Source organism: Microtus pennsylvanicus, chromosome 12, assembly GCF_037038515.1.
Source record: "Microtus pennsylvanicus isolate mMicPen1 chromosome 12, mMicPen1.hap1, whole genome shotgun sequence".
In the NCBI taxonomy this organism is placed as follows: Eukaryota; Metazoa; Chordata; class Mammalia; order Rodentia; family Cricetidae; genus Microtus; species Microtus pennsylvanicus.
In genome coordinates, this window is record NC_134590.1 from 56594507 (window position 1) to 56608636 (window position 14130).

A 14130-nucleotide genomic window follows, 5' to 3' on the forward strand; every position below is an offset into this window, starting at 1 on the left:
ATAATTCATACCCATTCTTAGGTTAATTCTAAATACCACACACTTTAAACTCCATTTACTTTTAGCCTTATACCACAACATTGGTGTTATTATAGATTATCATGTCTTATTCATTTAGTATGTTCCTATGTAGTCATAATAACTAATTGCAGGTATATGAATAGTAATAGTGATCCATACATACATTTAATATGGGATTAAGGAAATAAACAAGAATGTTTAATACATGCTTCTATTTATTTAAGTGGTAGAACCTATAAAAGACAATCTATGGTGATAAAAAATTAAGAATTAAATTTTAAGATGTAGATTAATAAATATTGACTATAGAATTATGCTTAGGTTAGAAATAGAGAGTTCATTGGTATTCGTACGGTAATTTTTCTATTTTAATCTTCAATAAAAATTAGAAAATCATGCTTACTAACTTTGGGAATGTAATATTGAAGAGTAAATGTTCTCTTAGGCCAGGGCTAAGTCAATGAAGTTGAATGTGGAAGAAAAGACGATGAGCTGAACCAGTCAAAGAAGGAAAGGCATAAAACTGAATTATTTAGAACATGATTTGAGCCTAAAGGGAAAAAAAAAGATGTAATTATGGGTAAATAAGAATCAATTAGTACTGACTTTTAACTTAAAACCTAAATAAATGTAAGACTATTTAACAGGAAATATTGGCAGAATAATGACTTTATAGTATCTAGAAAAGTTTTGGTAGCATTTTAAGTAAATATGCTAAGTGTGAGATATCCAAGAAGAGACGGCAATAAGGTAAATTGACAGGATGAAAAGGATGGACAGATAACAATTGAAAATCATTTACACAAACATTCATTAAATGCACCCGAGGACCCTAACAGAGACATACATAGATCTAATCTACATCGGAAGTAGAAAAAGACAAGATATCCTGAGTAAATTGGGAGCATGGGGACCTTGGGGGAGGGTTGAAGGGGAAAAGAGAGGCAGGGAGGGGAGCAGAGAAAAATGTAGAGCTCAATAAAAATTAAAAAAAAAAGAGTTAATGTGACGTACGCTCACCATTTGGGGAGATCTCAGATTATATTTTGTCATTGTTCTTTTAAAATTCATATACCCCATAAATTTCAGGGAAGACATATTTATTTATTTAAACCTTCTCACTACATAGCTTATGCTCGTTTGAAACACAGTGTCCTTCTGCCTCAGCCTCTTTAGTCCTGGGATTTTAATTTTGTTTTTCCACTTAATAAAGATACATTTACCCTCAAGAAAATCCCCTTTGGTTTTGGTTTTCATCCATAAGTGAAATTCAAACAGATGTCATGAACTTTTATCTTAGAAATCTGTCATGCTTAAAACTACTCCCATAGATCCTAACATATGACTCAAATCCATCACTTACATCAGGTAAAATCAAGACAAAGAAACAAGCTAATAGGATGTTATGACGTTTTCAAAGCCCAAAGCAACCCAAACAATGGACTTAATTTATAAAGCATCATAGATGCTGAGGTATGAAATTAAGACCAACTGATTCCTTTCTTGGTTCCTTAGCATAACATAATTGTGGTTTTTCTGTGGAAGATATCTACAACCTTTCTTTTCCTGAGCCATATTGATTATTCTAAACTGAAGAGGAAAAAAAATCTTAGATATATTTGACAATAGGGTAATAGAAAAAGTTTTCATTAATATTGGACATATATCTCCACTCTTCAGTTTAGACACATACAATGACTTGTGAGCATTCACAGAGATGAAGAGGGTCTGGGTCCTAGCACACATTTCTAATTTCCCAGTGTTGGTGAAAGCTACTCCTCTCTGAAATTCAGTGTTTCATGATTCTTTCTACATAGACTCTACAGTATAATAAATAGTTTTATTTGTATAGAAAATTAAAAGCATCCTTTTAAAACTTTTTTAGATAAATACCATATACCAAAGTTAAACCAGGACCAGGTGAACAATCTAAACAGACCTGTTAGTCGCGAAGAATTAGAAGAGGTTATCAAAAACCTCCCTACCAAAAAAAGCCCAGGACCAGATGGTTTCAATGCAGAATTCTACCAGAACTTCCAAGAAGACCTAATACCTATACTCCTTAATGTATTCCACAGTATAGAAACAGAAGGGACATTACCAAACTCCTTCTATGAAGCTACAGTTACTTTGATACCAAAACCACACAAAGACTCAACCAGGAAGGAGAATTACAGGCCAATCTCACTCATGAACATCGACGCAAAAATCCTCAACAAAATACTGGCAAACCGAATCCAAGAACACATTAGAAAAATTATCCATTATGATCAAGTAGGCTTCATCCCAGAGATGCAGGGCTGGTTCAACATACGAAAATCTATCAATGTAATCCACCATATAAATAAACTGAAAGAAAAAAATCATATAATCATTTCATTAGATGCTGAAAAAGCATTCGACAAAGTTCAACACCCCTTCATGATAAAGGTCTTGGAGAGAATAGGGATACAAGGATCCTACCTAAATATAATAAAAGCTATTTACAGCAAGCCAACAGCTAACATTAAATTGAACGGAGAAAAACTCAAAGCCATCCCACTAAAATCAGGAACACGACAAGGATGTCCACTCTCTCCATACCTCTTCAATATAGTGCTTGAAGTTCTAGCAATAGCAATAAGACAACATAAGGAGATCAAGGGGATTTGTATTGGAAAGGAAGAAGTTAAGCTTTCGTTATTTGCAGATGATATGATAGTATATATAAGTGACCCCAAAAATTCTACCAAAGAACTCCTACAGCTGATAAACACCTTTAGTAATGTGGCAGGATACAAGATCAACTCCAAAAAATCAGTAGCCTTCCTTTACACTAAGGATAAGGAAACAGAGAGGGAAATTAGAGAAGCATCACCTTTCACGATTGCCACAAACAGCATAAAATATCTAGGGGTAACCCTGACCAAGGAAGTGAAAGACCTATTCGACAAGAACTATAAGTCTTTGAAGAAAGAAATTGAAGAAGACACCAGAAAATGGAAGGACCTCCCTTGCTCTTGGATTGGGAGGATCAACATAGTAAAAATGGCAATTCTACCAAAAGCAATCTATAGATTCAATGCAATCCCCATCAAAATCCCATCAAAATTCTTCACAGATCTGGAGAAGACAATAATCAACTTTATATGGAGGAACAAAAAACCCAGGATAGCCAGAACAATCTTATACAATAAAGGATTGTCTGGAGGCATTAACATCCCTGACTTCAAACTCTATTATAGAGCTACAGTATTGAAAACAGCCTGGTATTGGCATAAAAACAGAGAAGTCGACCAATGGAATCGAATAGAAGACCCTGACTTTAACCCACAAACCTATGAGCACCTGATTTTCGATAAAAGAGCTAAAAGTATACAATGGAAAAAAGACAGCATTTTCAACAAATTGTGCTGGCAAAACTGGATGTCAATCTGTAAAAGAATGAAAATAGATCCATATCTATCACCATGCACAAAACTCAAGTCCAAATGGATTAAAGACCTCAATATCAGTCCGAACACACTGAACCTAATAGAAGAGAAAGTGGGAAGTACTCTACAACACATGGGCACAGGAGACCACTTCCTACGTATAACCCCAGCAGCACAGACACTAAGGGCATCATTGAATAAATGGGACCTCCTGAGGCTGAGAAGCTTCTGTAAAGCAAAGGACACTGTCACTAAGACAAAAAGGCAACCCTCTTACTGGGAGAAGATTTTCACCAACCCTGCAACTGACAAAGGTCTGATCTCCAAAATATATAAAGAAATCAAGAAACTAGACCGTAAAAGGCTAATCAATCCAATTATAAAATGGGGCATTGAGCTGAACAGAGAATTCTCAACAGAAGAACTTCAAATGGCCAAAAGACACTTAAGGTCATGCTCAACTTCCCTAGCGATCAGGGAAATGCAAATCAAGACAACTTTAAGATACCATCTTACACCTGTCAGAATGGCTAAAATAAAAAACACCAATGATAGCCTTTGCTGGAGAGGTTGTGGAGAAAGGGGGACACTCACCCATTGCTGGTGGGATTGCAAACTTGTGCAACCACTCTGGAAAGCAGTGTTTTGGTTTCTCAGGAAATTCGGAATCAACCTACCCCTGGATCCAGCAATACCACTCTTGGGAATATACCCAAGAGAGGCCCTATCATACAACAAAAGTATATGCTCAACTATGTTCATGGCAGCATTGTTTGTAATAGCCAGAACCTGGAAACAACCTAGATGCCCTTCAACGGAAGAATGGATGAAGAAAGTATGGAATATATACATATTAGAGTATTACTCAGCAGTAAAAAACAAGGACTTCTTGAATTTTGCATACAAATGGATGGAAATAGAAAACACTATCCTGAGTGAGGTAAGCCAGACCCAAAAAGAGGAACATGGGATGTACTCACTCATATTTGGTTTCTAGCCATAAATAAAGGACATTGGGCTTATAATGCATGTTCCTAGAGAAGCTAAGTAAGAAGGTGAACCCAAAGACAAACACATAGGCATCCTCATGAATATTAACCTTCATCAGGCGATGAAAGGAGACAGAGACAGAGGAGCACGGGACAGAAATCTCAAGGTCCAAATCAGGAGCAGAAGGAGACGGAGCACGAGCAAGGAACTCAGGACCGCGAGGGGTGCACCCACACACTGAGACAATGGGGATGTTCTATCGGGAACTCACCAAGGCCAGCTGGCCTGGGTCTGAAAAAGCATGGGACAAATCCGGACTAGCTGAACATAGAGGACAATGAGGAATACTGAGAACTCAAGAACAATCGCAGTGGGTTTTTGATCCTACTGCACGTACTGTCTTTGGGGGAGCCTAGGCAGTTTGGATGCTCACCTTAGGAGACCTGGATAGAGGTGGGCGGTCCTTGGGCTTCCCACAGGTCAGGGAACCCTGATTGCTCTTGGAGCAGATGAGGGAGGGTGACTTGATTGGGGGAGGGGGAGGGAAATGGGAGGCGGTTGCGGGGAGGAGGCAGAAATCCTTAATAAATAAATAAATTAAAAAAAAAAAGAGCTAGTTTCAGGACAGGAACCAAAAGCTACAGAGAAACCCTGTCTCGAAAAATCCAAAAAATAAAATAAAATAAAATAAAATAAAGTTCTATTAATAGATAAAAAAAAAAAACTTTGATGTCTTATTTCTACACTCATGGCCACAACCACAAGTAGCACTGCCTAGCATTTTAGTGTGCGTCTTCATAAAGTTGTTTTTGGCAGGCCACAGTGGGTTGTTGGACATCTTTCAGTGCCAGAAGCGCTTGCATGTCCAGGCAGAAGCTGAGGGCAACCAAAACAGAAGCCAAGCCCACTTGTGCTGTAGGAGATCCTTCTGTTTATGTCTTGCTTTCATTGGTTGAATCAAGAAACTGCCTTGGCCTTTTGATAGGACAGAACTTAGGTAGGCATGGAGAAGACAGAACTGAATTCTGGGAATAAGAGCGAACAGAGAAACGCCATGGAGCCACCAGGTCAGACATGCTGAATCTTTCCTGGTAAGTCATAACCTCGTGGTGATATACAGATTAATAAAAATGGGTTAAATTAAGATGTAAGAATTAGCCATGAAACTAGAACTTATGAAACTAGAGCTAATGGGCCAGGCAGTGTTTTAATTAATACAATTTTTGTGTTATTATTTCGGTAGTAAGCTAGCTGGGTGGCTGGGGTGACAAACAGCCTGCTCCTCCTGTTACACACCTGCTGGCAGATCCATCTTATGCCCTCATGTGTTTCTGCTTCCCCTAGCTCTTGATGGGGCTCTTTCAAACCTTCACAATGCACCTAGAGATAGGCACTGCAAAGATGAAATTGAAACTGAAGCATCTTCACAGCAGAGTATCAGCACTGACTCTCACACAGCCCGTCTGGCATTGGGAACAACGCAGTTTGTCTTTAATCAATAGTAGAGCACAGACACACGTCAGGCAATTGTGCATGAAGTCAGTCATAGAATGATCCTTTAATTAAGCACTGCCTAAAGGTTGCTACCATCATATTTTGTAAGATAGTACATTACAAATAAGCTGTGGTGAAACACCGTTGGAAAAATTTCTACTTTTATTTTTCTTATTTCCATCGTATAGTGCTTAATAAGTCTCTGATGCCATGCTGAGTTCTGTGGCCTATTTAATGTGAGTCTCCTGGTCATATGCTTTACAATCTTGATGATGTTAAATTACTACACAGTTTCCATAGAGATTGCTTCCCAACTTGCAGTGGAGTATCATACCAGTTAATGTATAGGAAATTGAGAATGCAAATAGTTTGTGTCACCTACTGAGCATGGCCCCGGAAGTACTGCATGCTGCAATGTCACACAAGTGATTTGAGAACTTCATCTTGATGCTTCTGTTTACCATGAGATGAGGAGAACATACTACATATATTCCATTCTAATTCTTTCAAAGATTAGAAATCACAGGTCAAACCACTTTAAGTTAGCAGTTTTTAATCTTTGTAGTGAGCATGCTATGGACTATGTGGTGCCTTTCAAATTTGCCTATAGCAGTACTGAACAAAAGCAAAAGCATGCTAAGAAATACACATGCAACCCTTTCCTGTAGGATAAGACTTAAAATTCATAGGAAGGTTGTGTCCTAGAGCACTTTAATTCACCTTCATTATTCCTACTATGTTCCACCTATGATTTTTCTGAATCATAACTCCTTGTTATCTAAACTATATGCTCCTGGAAGACACACACAAGGTTGTAAGTGTATACCATACCACCCACTATAGACTAAATGAATTTGATGACCTTAGCAAACTTATCTGAACTATTAATATGTGTTTATTTATATTGCTTATGAATTATATGAGACAGGCCCAGTTTATGGCACTAGAAACATGTTTAGAAAAGTGATAAAATATTTGTTAAACTTCAGTTCTGTGATTGAGACAGGAAATAAGCAAAATCATTTTTAGAGAGAAAAGTAGAATACAAACTTATATTGTTAGTTATGAGTGGAAATCAAGGACACAGTTGTTGGGAAGTTACTAATATTTCCAGTTTGGCCAGTAAAGGTGGGCCAGACTCTATCATTTTATCAAAATGATATCTTTCTTCTTTCATCCCTCACCTTTTAATCATGGACAGTGAAATGGTCTCAGGACTAAATTGATTTTTGAATCTGTTATTACTGTGTTGAAAGCATTCTCCTTTATTCTGCCTAGATAATGCCAGCTTGCTGTTTAAAACCCGAGTCAAACTTTGTCTCCAATAAACCACTCGTTTTTTATGGCAGAGTGTTCTATTGCTATCCTAAGGTTAGGAAATATCATATTGACTTTTGATGATTTGATTCTAATAAGTTGAACTCCAGAACTCATGAGAATGAGTAGCAAAGGCCTTGTTTGCTTACCTTCTAAAATCCCAGCAACATGTGTGATATGGCTATAAGTGCAGCTGAAAAACCACTTATTGGAATAACTCAAGAAAACAAAATTGAAGAAATGCCTAAAGCATGTCCTAATTAATGCTGCAACCCTTCGTCTAGTTCCTCGTGTTGTGGTGACCCTCAAACATAAAATTATTTCGATTGCTACTGCAAAACTGTAATTTTGTTACTTTTGTGAACAGTAATGTAAATTTTAATGTATTTACCCATCTTTTCCACTGATCTGTGATGTGGGATGTCTTCCTGTATATGTGTTTCCTTTGTTTGCTAATGAATAAAACGGTTTCAACCAATGGCTTAGCAGAGTGAAGCCAGGTGGAAAATCTGACTATACACACACACACACACACACACACACACACACACACACACACCAAGAGAGACACAGAGAGAAAAAGAGAGAGTAGGTGAGTCAAGAAGAAATCATGTAGCTGCCAAAGGAGAAAGATGCCCAGAACTTTACCTGGTAAGCCTCAGCCTCAAGGTGATACGCAGATTCATAGAAATGGGTTAATTAAAGACATAAGAGCTAACTAGGAATACGCTAGAGCCATTGGTCAGTGTTGTATTTTATTCGTTTCTGTGTGATTATTTGGGTCTGGGGAGTCAGGAAACAAACAAACCATCTCCATTTACAGAGATGACCCTGAGTGAAAGGGTCATTTGTCCCCTCAGGGGGTGACAACATACAGGTTGTGAACCACTAGCCTAGAGGATGTAAGCACTTCACACTTTCTTCTACCATTAGTTTTGTCCAGATCTGGACATACTACTTCTTCAAATACATTAATCTTGCTTTGGATGGTGCATTATGATTTGTAATATAGATGACGATGTTTGCAAAAATTATTTCCATATTCTTGAAAATTTTAAATCCTACATTAGAAAATTTAAGGAGTAAGATACTTCAGAATGGAAATAAATGAAAGAACAATAAATGTATGCGTGTGTGTTTGTATGTCCATGTTTGTATAATGACATATACAACATAAGTATACTTACATAAATTTGTACAGACACAGGTATAAATATGTATATCCTTATGAAGAAAAATATTATTCTACTCTTATACAGTAAAGCATTTAATATGATCTCTAATGAGACCTAATGTAGTTTTTTTAACAAAGCATTGGTATGATCCTAATATCTTAAATTTTTGAATAACTAGATGAGATTGAGAGTCCTCTCATAATTATACAAATAGCTATTACTTACTGCTCCCTCTGTTTTTCCTTTCATGAATTAGAGTAAATAACCATTTAGGTTTGTCTAATCACAAGTTCCCGGTGACAAAGAGTCAGAAATTCGAGCCTGGTACATAATTACTGTGTACAGAACCCATTCCCACATCTTCTATATGGTCAGTATATGAGGTAAGGACATTCCATACACAGGCCACTGTCTGTATGGAACAAAGCAAAATATTGTTCTTTGGTGGTGATTGAGAATCCTCAACAACACACAGGTTTCTACAGTTTAGGGAAAGATTAGGTAATGTCATTTTATGGAGATTATCTATTGCTAATTAATACTGTATCAACTTTACAAATCAGTATTTGTTGTATTTGAACCATACTAAATATAAGAACATACTCTGTATTGACCATACTAAACATTTTCCCTAACTGAGCACAACTTTTAAATCAACAGCACCTTGCCAGGAGCATGGGAGAATTTTCTATTTCCCAGCTACATCTCCCCAAGGTAACCCACATCACAGTTTTGACACCATAGGTGTATTATGTCACAGATTTTAATTTCACGTATGGAACAATTACATACTGATATCCTATTTGTCATAAGGTATCATCAAGCATCTAAGTATTGCTAAGTGTGTCTACCCACCCAGGAATTCTGTGACACAACACAGCATAGCTAAGTTTCTACTGTTTGGGTCCTTTTCCAAAACCATGCTGAAATTTAATCCTTTTTTTTTTTTTTTTTTGGTTTTTTTCGAGACAGGGTTTCTCTGTGGTTTTGGAGCCTGTCCTGGAACTAGCTCTTGTAGACCAGGCTGGTCTTGAACTCACAGAGATCCGCCTGCCTCTGCCTCCCGAGTGCTGGGATTAAAGGCGTGCGCCACCATCGCCCGGCTGAAATTTAATCCTTAATTTAACAGTATGAAGTATTGTGCTAATTAGTTATATCAGTGATCTGCCTTCATGGGTGGGAGACATTCCTCATAAAACATGCTACAAATCTGTCCACTTCCTCTTGGATCTCTGTCATGAAAGACCTCATCTAGGAAGCAGAGACCAGACTTCCCACCCTTTGGAACTATAAAAATTAATTTATATTCTTAAGTTACTTACTTATTATCAGACATTTTGTTATTAGAATACTCATTATTTAACATTCCCAGTGCATCCATCTGTAAAGGAACTATAAGTAGTCGCTAATGTAGTGATGGTGAATGTCAAAGACAGCAATTGATATGCAAAAATAATTATTATGTTAAAATTATTAATGCCTCTTACTCCTTTAGTTGACAGAAAATATAAATATTTTCAGAGAGATCTATGTTTCAAAAGCAAACTAATATGAAAAGTGCCTTAATTTAATTCACTAGTTAGTAAGCTAATTTTAAAGTACAACTTTAAAAATGAGTTTGAACAGAATTGCATGCATGGGTAGATAATTTCATTCCCAGAAGATATGAGTTAGATAAAAATATCAGTATCAGTACAAGGCCTAGAATACCACCATATAAGTCTAGGAGGACTACAGAAGTCTCTTAGACAATTCAAACTATTGCTGTCACTTATCTATATGTTAAGACTTTAGTTATTAACATACAACTATATGTTAAGACCACATTTCAGTTGCAGGGCATGAAGAAATAAATGTCAAACTAACTGATAAAATTCCCCCTTCTTGGTTAAATTTTATGGGGATATGCAGGCTGTTGGGGAGAAAAGACATCATTGGTCTTACCTTGAACTGCTCTAATACTAAGTTGCCTGACCAGATGTGCCTACTGGTGCAAAAATGTCACAATTGTTAAGGTGTAAGTAATGACATTCTGATTGGACTTGAAGCCTATTCCAAAAGAAGGAATTCCATGCCTGGTGATGAGATCAAGTCAAAAGCTTGTGCCTTTAGAATACTAGACAGAGCCTGCTACTGTCATGTTGCTAAATGGTCATATGGTCAAATTGCCTTATAACTATTTATGTTTGTCCACATAGGCCTTGATCTGAGGCCTTTTTGCAGTGGGTAACTGTCAATCAGGAGATAGATAAGTAATGAAATATTTATCTATATTAAGTCCCTACCACAAAATCTCAGGGAACATTATGGAATTGGAGGTGTAAAAGAATATAGGAACCAGAGAATAAAGAAGAACATTGTGAAATGCTATCTTGTGCCCATGACAAGGTGTTTACAAACATAAATTCACACTAGCTGTGGTGACATGCACAAGAACAGAAAAAGATCCACCAACCAAAATTGTGGCACATGCTGAGGAGTAAATAGTTAATAGTTATTTGCCTGAAGACAGACATTCATTCTTTTTTGTACTTTTTATTTATTTATTTATTAAAAATTTCCACCCCCTTCCCTCCTCCCATTTCCTTCCCACTCTCCCCACTTCTCCTCCCCCTTCCCTCTCCAGTCCCAAGAGAAGCCAAGGTACCCTGCCCTGTGGGAAGTCCAAGGCCCTCCCTACTCCATCCAGGTCTAGAAAGCTGTGCATCCAAACAGACTAGGCTCCCAAAAAGCTAGTACATGCAGTAGAATCAAAACCTAGTGCAATTATCATTAGCTTCTCAGTCAGCCCTCATTGTCAGCCACATTCAGAGAGTCCGGTTAGATCACAAGCTCCTTCAGTCCCAGTCCAACAGGCCTTGGCGAGCTCCCGTTAGATCAGTCCCATTGTCTCAGTGGGTGGACACACCCCTCGCTGTCCTGACTTCCTTGCTCATGTTCTCCCTTCTGCTCTTCATCTGGACCTTGGGAGCTCAGTCCAGTGCTCCAATGTGGGTCTCTGTCTCTATCTCCATCCATTGCCAGATGAAGGTTCTATGGTAATATGCAAGGTATTCATCAGTGTGGCTATGGGAGAAGGCCAGTTCAGGTACCATTTCCTCTGCGGCCCAAGGACCTAGCTGGGGACATCCCCTTGGACACCTGGGAACCCCTCTAGAGCCAAGTCTCTTGCCAACCCTAAAATGGCTCCCTGAGTTAAGATATCTTCTTCCATGCTCCCATAAGCAGCCTTCCTCCATCTCAACCATCCCATTCCCCCAGCTCTCCCCAATCCTCCCCTTCTCCCTTTTCTCTCCTCATCTTCCCTTCCCCCCACCCCACTCTCACCCCCGTGCTCCCAACTTTTGCCCGGCAATCTTGTCTACTTCCAATATCCAGGAGAATAAATGGTTGAGATTCATTCTTTATTAAAAATGTTGTCCTATGTTCTAATGGGTAATCTCACAACCATGTATCCACAGACAACACTAAAGGGACTAAATAGGCTATGAGAAATAAGACACGAAGTTTCAGTGAGGACACACTGGGAGGAAATGAAAGGAGTTAGATAGAGAAATAAAGGGTATATATAGAATGATATTTTTGTATACATGTTCTAAATTCTCAAAAATAGAAAAATAAATGTAAATAACGAGAAAATTAAAATTGAAAACACAATTTCCAATTATCTACAGTCTTTGAGTCATGGAAATTTTTGTGTCCCCAGAGGTTGAATATAAATGAGGTGTACCATATTTAATCATAACTTTGTTCAGCATAATGCTATTCTGAATAGATTTATTATATTGATTAGTGTAATATGCTGATATAAGGGATTGTTTTCATTATCTTCTCTCACGTCAAAATTAGAGCCACTCTAGAAGTTTGAAGACAGATATTCTACGCTCACACCTGATAAGGTCTTTTTTATTTGTAGGTAGAAAACAGGAGAGACTCTTTGGGCTACCTTGAAGGTAACAGAGTTAAAAATATATTTGCACTCTAACCACAGAGATGAAATTTAATTAATAGCCCAAGAGTCCTCATGGTTCACAAATACATTTCCCATATGAAGCTCCAAACGTTTTATAGGAGAGAAAATTTATTTATAGTGTTATCATTGAAAGGCAACATTCTTTATTGTAACAAAATAGTAACCTTGTGTTTTAACTTACTGCTGTTATAGTGACCTGTTCTTTAAGCTATCCAAACACTAACAACATACTTGCTTTAACTCAGAACAATTGGCTTACAAAATGGACACCTTGATAAGGGTTGACCTGAGTTTTTTGCTGAAGGAAAAAGGTCTTGCAGAAAAGCAAATTGCTCATAGCAGTACATGCTCCTGACCTAGTATATAAGGCAAAACTAGGCATGTGTCTTCACTAAACTTCAAATGGAAGAAAAATCTAATACTGCCAAGAATGATAGTTAGACATACATACAGACCAACAGACAGACAGACAGACAGACAGACAGACAGACAGATAGATAGATAGATAGATAGGTGGTATATAGATTTATGTATATAAATTTTAGCAGCCATTAGGACTACTATACTATTACCTTTGGTTTGTCAGTGTGACCAAACTACCTAGAGATTATCACAAGGAGAGGAATCCTTTATTCGGGGTCAAAGTGTCAGTTGTGCTTTTAAGAAATATTTTATTAAGTGCTTTGAGAATTTTTCTGCAGTATGTTTTGATCATATTCATCCCCCTTCACACAATTATTTCCGGAACTACACTCCTTCTTTTCCCAGTCCAACTTCATGTTCTTCCCCTGCCTCTGCACCCCTCCATCAAGACCAATATGCTGCCCATAAGCTGGATTTGTAGCCTTCCTGTGGAGTATGGTCAATTTATCAGGAGTCATACTCAGTGAGAAAACTGATCCTTCTGCCATCAAATAAGAGTTTTCAATAGTTTCTGAGCTAGAGGTAGAACTCATGCCCAATTCCACTCTCAGTGTTGGGATTTGGTCTGATTTGAGCTTGACTAGGTCTTACATGGTCACAGGTATTGTGAATGCTCTCACAAGTGTGAGAAATTCATATACTGGGCTCCAAACACAGTTTTCTTGTAGATAACCACTGCCTCTAATGCTTGTTCTCTTTCCACCGTCTCTTCTCCAGGATCCCTGGAGGAGAGGTGCAGTATATGTGTACAACAGAAAGCAGGCTCTGGGGATGGGTTTTTTAATTTAATTTAATTTATTTATGTATTTATTTTGGTTTTTCGAGACAGGGTTTGTCTTTATAACAGTCCAAGCTGTCCAGGAACTAATTCTGAAGGCTAAACTGACCTAGAATTCAAGGAGATCTGCTTGCCTCTACCTCCCAAGTAGTGGGATTAAAGGTGAACATCACCACTGCTTGGCCTTCATGGTTTTAATTTACTGCCCCTGACTGTACTCATTCTGTATGCATACCATGATATCGGAAGTATTGGAGAAGAGAAATAGCAGCCAGACAGCAGAGATATGTGGGACAGGAGGGAGCTAAGCCATCAGATAGCCTCTCCCTAGCAAGACAATTCCCACCACAGAACCACTTACTCCAAATAATGTAAAAATAGATCCCACCAATGAGTTAAAGCACAGACTAGGTCAAAGCCCTTGTGAGCTATATTTTTTTTTCAGGAAATGCCCTCACAGACTCGATTCTAAAGTGCTTTATGAATCTCCGAGTTTCAGCACATTGATGTGACCACCAAGCTTGGCTACCACACTGGCCCTTTTGT